The sequence below is a fragment of the Eriocheir sinensis genome, chromosome 61 (assembly GCF_024679095.1).
Source record: "Eriocheir sinensis breed Jianghai 21 chromosome 61, ASM2467909v1, whole genome shotgun sequence".
Lineage (NCBI taxonomy): Eukaryota > Metazoa > Arthropoda > Malacostraca > Decapoda > Varunidae > Eriocheir > Eriocheir sinensis.
In genome coordinates, this window is record NC_066569.1 from 287048 (window position 1) to 299264 (window position 12217).

A 12217-nucleotide genomic window follows, 5' to 3' on the forward strand; every position below is an offset into this window, starting at 1 on the left:
GACGATACAGAACGCCCAACCTCGAGGAAGCTGATTTAGTGAGAGAGGAGATGTGAAGTTTCCAGTTGAGATTTTGAGTTAAGGATAGACCGAGGATATTTAGTGTTGAAGAAGGTGACAGCTGAGTGTTGTCGAATAATAGGGAATAGGTATTTGGAAGATTGTGTCGAGTTGATAGGTGGAAAAAATGAGTTTTTGAGGCATTGAAGGACACAAGGTTCCTTCTACCCCCAATCGGAAATGATAGCAAGGTCTGAGGTTCAGCGTTCTGCAGCCTCCAGTCTGGAGTCATGTACTTTCTGTTGTGATGGTCTTCTATTGAAAGAAGTTGAATAATGCAGAGTGGAGTCGTCGGCGTACGAGTGGACAGGACAGTTTGTTATGGAAAGAAAATCATTGATGAATAACAGGAAGAGAGTGAGTCATAGGACAGAGCCCTGTGGAACGCCACTGTTGATAGGTTTAGGGGAAGAGCAGTGACCGTCTACCACCGCAGAGATAGAACGGCCGGAAAGGAAACTGGAGATAAAGGAACAGAGAGAGGGATAGAATCCGGAAGAGGGCAGTTTAGAAAGCAAAAACTGGTGCCAGACTCTATCGAAGGCTTTCGATACGTCTAGCGCAACTGAGAAAGTTTCACCGAAACGGCTAAGAGAGGATGATCAAGAGTCAGTTAAGAGAGCAAGAAGATCGCCAGTAGAACGCCCCTTGCGGAATCCATACTGGCGATCAGATGGAAGATTAGAAGTGGAAAGGAGCTTTTGAATCTTCCGGTTAAGGATTGATTCAAAAGCTTTAAATAGACAGGAAAGTAAAGCTATAGGGCGGTAGTTTGAGGGATTGGAACGGTCACCCTTCTTAGGCACAGGCTGTACAAAGGCATACTTCCAGCAGGAAGGAAAGATAGATGTTGATAGGCAGAGACGAAAGAGTTTGACCAGGCAGGGTGTCAGCACAGAAGCACAGTTTTTAAGGACAATAGGAGGCACTCCATCAGGTCCATAACCCTTCTGAGAGTTGAGGCCAGAGAGGGCATAGAAAACATCATTAGGAAGAATCTTAATAACAGGCATAAAGGAGTCAGATGGGGTATGAGTAGGAGGAATATGCCCAGAATCGTCCAAGGTGGGGTTCTTACAGAAAGTTTGAGCGAAGAGTTCAGCCTTAGAGACAGATGAGACGGCGGTGCTGTCGTCAGGGCTAAGGAGAGGAAGGAAAGCGGAAAAAGTGAAATTGGAGGAGATATTTTTGGCTAGATGCCAGAAGTCACGGTAAGAATTAGAAGAAGCAAGGTGTTGACATTTTCTATTTATAAAAGAAGTTTTGGTAAGTCAGAGAATGGATTTGGCACGATTCCGGGCTGAAATGTATAGATCAAAGTTAGTGGGGGTTCGAAGGGTCTGGAACCTTTTGTGAGTTGCCTCTCTATCTTTAATAGCACGAGAACAAGCATGATTAAACCAAGGCTTTTTAGCATGAGGAGTAGAGAAAGTACGTGGAATGTATGCCTCCATTCAAGCGACAATCACCTCTGTGATGCGCTGAGCACACACAGAGGGGTCTCTCTCCTGGAAGCAATTGTTATAGTAGGATATCAATGTATTATTATTATTATTATTATTTAGTATCACCACGAATTAGGCATACAATTGTCAATGGAAAAAACCCACGGCAGATAGATCACGCCACCTGATAGGAATGTCGTCCGTCAGTGTTTACCGTCTCAGTTTGTATACAAAGCATTTCATCAAGCTTGAAAGTCACCTTGACGTACGTGACCAATTGTAACAATTATTTTCCAACCTGTAACTCGTGACTCCTTCACGAGAGTCCGACTGACACACAACGGCAGTCGCTCCTTGTACATAGAGGCTAACAATATATTCGCCTTAAGGAAGCTGAAGTCTTAATCAACGCCCTTTAAACACCCCCTGGTACCCCGTTACATTTGGTGGCAGCGGTGGGACGATTTTTTTTTTGCCTGACGATCCACCTCCCCTCCCTCCTGCCGGGGCCCCATCCCACTTCCCCCCTCCCCCGATTCGGGTCATTCCAACTCACGCCAGTATTCGGCAGTTCTCTGGCGGCGAGGCCGATTTTTCGGCGAGACAGTTCCTAGATCTTTGTTAGTCTGCCATCGTAAATTCCTCCATTACGGAAGATCACGATAAAATCGCTTTCATTCGGTTCCGGTTACTTCCAGGCTCTCGGGCACTAAATTTGATGCAGTCCTCAGCGTTCGCTTCGGGGGACATTGGAGTAAACTATGACGTTTTTAAAAGGAATTTCATAAAAATCTTCGGGTGCGGAAGTAAACCAAGCATCGTTAGACAGATGGCACACACGGTTGAGTCCCTCCATAAAAATTCCTCAACAAAGCCGATTTGGGACGCCATGATTGAGGCAAAGCAACTGGCGGTTGACAGTGTCAAAAGCCTAGAAGACGCGCAGTGGCTTCCAGGAGGCTGTATGCAAAAGCACCAGGTGAAGACAGCCCTCTTTTTTTTTTACTTATTTCATATTTCAGAGAAGAACCGCCGTTCTGCCCTTCCTTTGACCTTCAAACCAAGCGGGAAGTTGGTTGACTTCGTCTCAGAGTTAGAAGTCAAGGTTCAAGAACACATTCACCATCAACCCCTCGCAACAGCCGCAGCATTGCAGGCACAAAGTAAGGCATCTCTCACCTGTAGTTTTTGCAAACAATCAGGACATTCCGAACATTCTTGCTTCGCGAAACGTAGGGAATCAACACACTCAAGACAGGCCTCTGATAGGAGATCAGGAGGTTACAGGGGCGGGCATCATTCATCACACAGGAACCCTAGGCCAAACCATCAGCGGAAGGCTGCCTTTTGCCTTGTCCACGGGAATTGTTTTCATGATTTAGACAGTTGTTCTGCAATACAAAAGGCCAAGGAGGAACAGAAGTACAAGTCCTCAGCGGACAGTAAACCACACTCCTCTTCTCAGAATAAAAAGACATGACTTCGTGTCAGCCCCAATGCGCACATCCAAGTGTCCCTTAAGGACGATACTAATTGGGAGCAACTTGACTCCGTCATTGCCGCCTTGGGACGGACAAGCATAATTGCCCTCCCTTGCAAGGTGGGCAAAATTTCACTCACCTTAGCGGTAGACACAGGTGCGACAGTCAATGTCATCTCAGACTCCGCTTACAGGTCACTGACACGACAGGCGAGAGGGGTAAATTGGCCGCTCCAAGAGAACTACCTGAATGTGGTAGACGTGACGGGCACCACTCGGACGCCCCTCCAACGGGCAGTGATGTGTGTATCGACGGAGCTCCTCACATACACCGCGTGACGGTGGAGGTGACTCTCGCGACAGTCAAGGAGGGAGGTTTTGCAGAGGCATTGGTAATAAACACGTCTGGATCCCCTGTATCCTTAAAACACGGTGTTAGATTATGCCAGTGTCTAGTGTATGGGAGAAATGTCGCCCCGGAACCAGCTGAATACCCTTCACCCCAAGTCTCAGGCATAACCTCGGCGTTTCAGGCTTCTCCCGAACAAGACACAGCTAATTTAGAGGCATTCCTAAAAGTTGCACACTATTCCGAAATTAACCCAACCTTAGTCCAGCTACTGGAACATTATAGGGGGGCGCTTGCTCTAACAGGCGAGCCGCTTGGAGTTACGCAGTGTGCTGAACACCACATTAATTTAAAACCCAATACCAATCCTGTATATATATATATATATATATATATATATATATATATATATATATATAGATATATATATATATATATATATATATATATATATATCAATGCGTACAAGCTCCCCCACAGTCAGAGGGAGGTTGTGCAACAACTTATCTCTGAAATGTTAGAACAAGGTGTCATCAAAGAATCGAATTCCCCGTGGAATTCACCCTTGTTTCTGGTTCCAAAGAAAGACGGTTCTTATCGTCCTGTGATTGATTTCCGGCGTGTGAACACCGCGACCGTGGATGATCATTTTCCGCTTCCCGTTCTTAGAGATCTTCTGATGTGTCTCGGTAGAGGAAATAAAGTCTTTACGAGTCTAGATCTGGTCAGTGGCTACTGGCAACTGCCCATGGCCCCCGAGTCACGTGAAACAACGGCTTTCAGCACGCCTCATGGCCACTATGAGTGGACGAGGATGCCGTTCGGGCTCAAAGGAGCTCCCTTGACCTTCCAAAGGACAATGAACAGTATTTTTGGTGATTTGCTGGGCAACTCTGTCTATGTGATTTAGATAACATCATCATAGCAAGTAAAGACGTGCATGCACACATGGAAACACTAAAAGCAGTCCTACACAGACTTCAAGAGGTCGGATTAAAGCTCAAAATCACCAAATGTGAATTTTTAAAGCCTCGGATCAAGTTCTTGGGGCATGTCGTGGACGAATTCGGCATCCACACAGTGGACGACAAAATAAAAGCTATTGCCGAGTTCCTTCAGCCAACGTCTGCGGACAAGGTACGGTCTTTCTTGGGTGTCGCAGGTTATTACAGGCCTTCCATAAAGGACTTCGCAGCACGCGCGAGTCCCCTAACCCATCTATTAAAGAAAGACGTACCATTTCAGTGGCTCCCAGCTCAACAAACGAACTTTGAGGATTTAAAGAAAGCGCTTACACAGGCTCCGGTCCTTGTCTTTCCGGATTTCAAGGACCCCTTTCAGCTTTGTACCGACGCTTTGTCTAGTGGACCAGGAGCCGCTCTTATGCAAACAGATAAGTCCGGCAAAAAGCATGTAATAGCGTTCGCCAGTCGAGCACTAACAGCTCCGGAAAAGAACTATTCTGTTACCCACCTAGAGGCTCTTGCCATTGTGTGGTCTCTGAAGCATTTTCGAGACATAGTGATGAGGTACAAAATTGTGGTGTATACGGACCACGCGGCCATAACTGATCTTTTCAAGGGAAAAAACCTACACGGTCGTCTGGCAAGATGGTTCTTAACGATCCAAGCATACAATCCGGAGATAAAATATATCACCGGGAAAACAAATGTGGTCGCAGATGCCTTATCTCGGAATATTCCGATACGCACGATTACCACCCCAGAGGTCATCCACAACTTCACTTCACCTGAGCTACACACTGCTCAGCGAGACCACCCTGTGTGGAAGAGGTTAATTTACGCCCTCGAGTCGGGAGACGAATCAAACCTTCCTTAATTGCCAGTTCCCTTTTCACAATCCTTCCTATCAGAGGACAACCTCCTTTGTAGGTCATGGCCAACCTAACCTGTACCTATAGAACAACTGGTCATCCCAGACAAATACGTCCCCGTGACGCTTAAGCTGGTCCATGACACACCCATTGCGGGTCACCCAGGAAGAGACAAGACGCTATCTGCCACCAGACGTAAATTCTACTGGCCCACATTACGGGTTGATGTAGAAAAACATGTCGCACATTGCGTCGTTTGTGCTAAGCGCAAGGGGTCCGTAAAAGGGCCAGCACCTAGGTTTGCAATACCCAATACCAGAGGCGCCTTGGGATGCTGTTAATATAGACTTATTACAGCTCCCCCAGAGCCAACATGGTTCGCGCTACTTATTGGTGTGCGTCGACCAGTTCTCTAGGTTTCTAGTTCTAGCGCCTCTCAAGGACAAGACAGCCACACGCGTGGCCCATGCCCTCGTGACTCACGTGTTGTGTCCACATTCGTATCCGAATTCTTTTGAGTGACAATGGCACCGAGTTTAGGAACTCAGCATTGAGCGAAATATGCGAACAGTTCAACATCACGCAATCCTTCATCACAGCTTACCACCCAGCTGCTAATGGGTTGGCGGAGAGGGCTAATAGGAAAATCTTACAGGTCCTCAGGCCTATCGTGAATGATCTCCACGATAACTGGGAGGATTGGCTATCGCATATAGCCGCTTCCATAAATAAGTCGGTAAACGACTCTACGGGGAAGTCTCCCTACTACATCTTATATGGGGTGGAGAAACGTCTTCCGTACGACTTATCAACAAAACCACAACAACCTTTCTACAACATTGATAGGTGCACACAACAGCAGATGCATATGTTTTCCAAGATACACTCAGAGGTTAGGTGTACGTTAAAAGCTACGAAGGTTGAAATGATGTCAAAACAACACAAACAGGCCGTCCCGGTGGAATTAAAAGAGGGTGACACAGTCATGATTAAGCAAGCGGAAAGGAGTTCGAAACTGGGGGCTAAATTTGTGGGTCCTTACCGAGTTGTTCGGAATGTCAGGGGAAATCGGTTCGAGGTTCTCAAGTCGAATAGTGGAGTCAGTCTAGAAGTTCACAGTGATCGTCTGAAAGTGATTCCCTCACCTTTGGACCTTGATATTGGTAATTCCCCCTCAGTCAAATGTTCAACAAGATAATCCCAACACCCATAGCTATAACTTGAGACCACGGGTTTAAATACTTCATTCCCAACACTTTCAGATCATGATGTTGCGATGTTGCGTTTTCTGACCATCTTGTTGTCCCTCGGCTCCCTGCTTGCAACGACACCCATCCACCTGAAGCCTGGCGCCCTCACGGCACACATAGGAGAGGTTTTCCTCATAGAAGATGTGCTCCTCGTAAAATATCCATATACTTCCTTGACAAACACCACAGACACAATCAGGATAGTCTCAGAAAAACTACTCGGCATGGCAGACGCCATACGGGCTACCAAGACTAGGGAATCAAAGGCACCTTCTAGTACCAACTCTCTGAATCTTTTTCAACTACTGGAGGATAGGATTCTGTTCTTACGGGGAAAAGTTGATGAGGTAGACATGGATTATAGTTTTCACTCAGTTCACTCTCGGGTAAAGAGGGGGTTGCCAAACATCGTTGGGTCCGCCTCAAAGTTCCTCTTCGGTACGGCAACCGACGAGGACGTACGCGATTTGCGGGACCACTACGCTCATGTACTTTCCTTTGCTGCCCGAAATCGCAGGGTGATCAACGCCAATTGTAGAAAACTTGCGCGGTTGCATACTCACATTGAGGAACTGCTAGTGCAGACAAATAAGATGGAAGAGGTTATCAACATAGTTGTCAAACAGATCGACCAGGTGAATCAGTTTCTCCTCCTAGATCAGGCCTTGCATGTATTGGAAAACGTCATTAACTCTGTCGCAACGGCAAATCAGCAGGTTATTAGCAACATGGTTGATGCAGCGCACGGTACATAAGAACATAAGAACATAAGAACGCAGGAGTCTACAAGAGGCCGGTAGGCCTGTACGAGGCAGCTCCTTTGACCCTAAGCTCCCGTGTATCTAACCCCACCTAATATCGCTGTCCATGAATTTATCTAGTCTATTTTTTAATGTGACAATTGTATTGGCACTCACCACATGACTGCTAAGCCTATTCCACTCATCCACCACCCTGTTAGTAAACCAATTTTTGCCTATGTCCCTGTTGAATCTGAATTTATCCAGTTTAAACCCATTACTTCGTGTCCTACCCGGTTCTCTTACCAACAAAACCTTATGAATGTCTCCCGGTAGAGTCACACCTGCCTTGTTCCCTCTACACGATTTGAGAACGACTGTCCATATCGGGTCTCAAAATTATAGCCTCACACCTTTATTCAACCCAGACATGAGTCAATATTTTTACCCCTTGATTGAGTCCAGCCTCACCCCCGATGCCATAATCATTCATGTTCCATTTCAGACGGCGGACGTGTTTGAGGCACACGAAATTGTCCCGTTCCCTTTTTCAGCTAAGGACAGGGTGTTAGCCCTGGACACGTCCCCGTCTCTTGTTCTAATCGCGAAGGATTTCGCTCTGTATTCAACGGGTAGCTACTCACTCTTGCAATATTGCAAGGAGACGGTCTTCGGGTGATTCTATTGCTCTGCGTCTCTCTTTGCCTTCCTACTAGTTCGTGGAGGGGTATGCGAGATCGCCCTCACCCGCGTGAACGCGTCTGACGCTCTTTCCCTGTGCCCTTTCAAGCAGCTACCACCAACACCTGTTTTCCATAAGAACTTTCAGGGTCTGCATTATTTCTATTTCCCTCAGCCCTTCTATGTATCAGTCATCTACCTGGAGGGTACCAGTTATCAACGGGTTACTGGTCACTATGCCATAGCGGAAGCATGCTATATCCGCTCCACTAACATAACAACGTACCCGTCCCGGATCCGTCTGGTTTTCACGGCCAATATTTCCCATCGAGTGTTTCCTCTACGGTCTCTCGATAACATTCACTTCTCCAGCATCTCTTATGTGACTAATTCCCTTAATTCATTGTCTTTCGCAAACAAAACAGAGTTTGCGGAAACCCTGGAGGAAACGCTGCCTGAATACTTGCATCTCCCGTACCTGTACCCTGGATTTTTTGTACCAATGTTTCTGATGTTCGTCAGTCTCGTCGTCATGTGCTACCTTATTAGGAGGAACTCTGTCCTGCACGATTATTTGGTTGTGCAGACACGGCGACTGGATGCAGGGAGGCCACTGGCAAGATAGTTTTTCCTTTTCTCAAGCAAGTCAGATGACAGAAACCTGGCATTCCCCTGCTCCTATACTTAACATTGTACTGTGTTTCACTACTGTATTTTTTTTTTTTAGGAGCTAGATGAACGTTTCATTGCCTGTAACTATGCCAGTTGATAGCTTCTTCTACTTGTGTCCTTATATTTATCTTTTGAGAGATTTCTTATGTTTCATGTCACACACGTTGTGTTTTACCTCTCCCTATTTATATTATGACTACACATATGTTCTTACATAGCCAGTGTTTTAATGTAATTGTATCATAGGCAGTCTGCTTAACAAACTCCCACTATGTATGTTAATGGTAACTAGACTGCCAGTTAGATTTTTGTATATCGCGAGGTCGCGATCACTGGTGGGTGACCGAGCAGCGTTATAGTAGGATATCAATGTATTATTATTTAGTATCACCACGAATTAGGCATACAATTGTCAATGGAAAACACACACGACAGATAGATCACGCCACCTTATAGGAATGTCGTCCGTCAGTGTTTACCGTCTCAGTTTGTATACAAAGCATTTCATCAAGCTTGAAAGTCCCCTTGACGTACGTGACCAATTGTAACAATTATTTTCCAACCTGTAACTCGTGACTCCTTCACGAGAGTCCGACTCACACACAACGGCAGTCGCTCTCGCTCCGACGCTCCTTGTACATAGAGGCTAACAATATATTCGCCTTAAGGAAGCTGAAGTCTTAATCAACGCCCTTTAAACGCCCCCCGGTACCCCGTTACATAATAATAATAATTTATTGCCATGAGCATACATAACTTTCATATTATTGGATTTCATACATATACATTAGAACACATGGCAATGAGGATTGATACCTAAAAGGTATATTTTGCCCTCATTACTTTTAATAGTTTACTATACCCTGTTCAGTTATGAAATATATTTCCGCTTCATTTGCTAAGATATGGAAGACATTAGATTTCATATTTACCCCCAAAAGTTTAACTTTGCAAAAGAGTATAATTTCAATATCCAACATTAACTCGTACTTGAGAATAATATAATTATTGAAAATCCTAAATGAACAGAGTACACATTATTGAAGCGACAGGTACTTTATAACAGTAATAATAATGCATGTCCCATGTACAAATTAGCAAGCTACAAAATACATTCCTAATTTTCCTGTAAGTATTCTTTAACTTTACGTTTGTAAGTTGACATTGAACACTGATGGTCTACATTTAATGTTATTTTATTCCAAATATGAAAACCCATGTAGCGGAAGGTCCTGTGTATTAGCAAGGTTCTTCCCTGAGGCACACGCAGGTTTCCCCGCTGCCTGGTGGGGTAGGAGTGAATGTTTTCGTTGGTGGAAAACATGTCCCTCATGGAGCTAGGAACCATCTGTTTTGCAAATTTGAACATTAGTTTTGCGATACAATATTGATAGACTTTTTTGAATGGCAAAATATTAAGAGCCTTAAATAATTCGGCAGTATGATCTCTAACTCCTGAAGAAGTTATTATTCGTATGGATCTTTTCTGAATCTTCTCTATTACTTGGATGTGACAACTGCTGGCAGACCCCCAAACCTCTAGTCCATAGGTTAAATATGGGTACACAAAAGAATTATACAGAGTAACTAACGTTTCAGAATTTAGATATTTCCTAGCTTTGCATAATACCCCAATACTTTTTGCAATTTTATTTTTAATATGTACAATATGATTAAACCAATTTAGTTTTTCATCAGTATAATGCCTAAAAATGTTGTAGACTCTACTCTCTTCAGTTTTGTCTGACCAATATACACATTCGTGTTAGTATTAAATTCTTTGCCTCTAGCTCGAAATACCATATAATGGGTCTTAGATATATTCAATGAAAGCTTGTTAGCCTGTATCCACTTAACCAGAGTCTTCATTTCAGAATTAATGGAATGAAACAAATCGACTAAATTTGATCCCCTTACAAATAAATTTGTATCATCTGCAAAAAGTATTGTTGTAACATTTGGGGAAATATTTGCAATATCGTTTACATATAGTAGAAACAACAGTGGTCCCAAAATGGATCCCTGCGGTACACCAGATTTAATGTGCAAAGTACTGGATTTGTTTTCATTATAAACTACAAATTGATTTCTATGTGACAGATAACTTTGTAACCATTTATGAGCTGTGCCCCTGATCCCATATGTTTCTAGTTTATTTAACAGTATTTCATGACTAACTGTGTCAAAGGCTTTGCTTAAATCTAAGAATACCCCTAATACATAATCACCCTCATCCAATGCCTTTGATATCTTGTCTATTAGAGTGATTAATGCAAGATCAGTACCATGCTGCTCCTGAAAACCAAATTGATATTTGTATAACAAATTGCATGATTTTACAAATTCCATCAACCTTTTGTACATGATTCTTTCAAAAATTTTAGAGAATACTGTGAGTACCGATACTGGTCTGTAGTTCGACATCAAAGTAGCATCGCCGCCTTTATAAATGGGAATGACTTTGGCAGTTTTGAGTTCTTGAGGGAATACTCCTTGAGACAGAGACTGATTGATTATATGAGTCAATGCACTAATATAATTAAGATTAGACAATCTAATGATTTCTGTAGTAATGCCATCATATCCTGGGCTTTTCCTTGTCAATGACATTATGATATTTATTACTTCATTATTGTCAGTGGGATACAAAAACATTGATTTAGGATTTGGTGGTGGCATAAAAGCAGCATGGCCTTGAATTACAGAAGGTATAGAATTGCATAAGTTAGTCCCTATATTCACAAAATATTCATTAAAACCATTTGCTATATTTTCGGGGCATACTTCCTTTTTATTGTTAATAATTATTTCCCTTGTTAAAGAATTACACTTTTTCTTTTTATTAATAATTTAATTAATTAAGTCCCATGATTTCCTAACATTACTAATGTTATCGTTAAATGCTTCCTTATAGTGATCCCTTTCCGCTTGTCTGAGTGTTTTTTGAAGGTATCTTTTATAGGTAGAATATTTTCTCTTATTTTCTGGTGTTGGTCTCTTAACCTGGATCAGATAAAGTTTGTTATTCATTTTGATTGACTTTTTTAACCCTGCTGATAGCCAATCTTTTCTTGTTTTATAACCTAACTTCATTTTGACAATTGGAAATGCTTCTTCATAACAATTTGTAAAGTAGCTTTGAAATTTTGAAAAAGCTTGTTGACAATCAGTTATGTCTATAATGTTATTCCACTCAATGTTATTCACCAATACTCTAAATTTATTAATGTTACTGTCATTAAATATTCTCTTATTTACATATTTAACCTTTTCTTCATTTTGCTGAATCGTCTTTTTAATGCAAAATATAGGTAGATGATCGGAAATATCTGTACAAAGAATACCATTAAGAAAATTATTATTGTGAGCACAATTACATAATATATTGTCAATAAGTGTGGCAGAGGAACTGGTAATTCTGGTTGGTTTGTTAATAAGTGGCAAAAATGAATAGCTCAAAAATGTATCTATAAAATTAGACACTTGCTTATTACTTTTGTTCTTTAGTAAATCCATGTTGTAATCCCCCATAATATAGCTCTCCTGCTCAGTTTGCACTTTACTTAGAACATCACTTAGAGCTTCCAGGAAGGAATCCACTGCTGCTGACGGAGGCTTATACAGTACACCAATCAAGGTTTTGTTGTTAAGTTTCTTTCCGGAATCCAGCTCAATGAATAATGACTTAAGGTGACTGTTACTGATT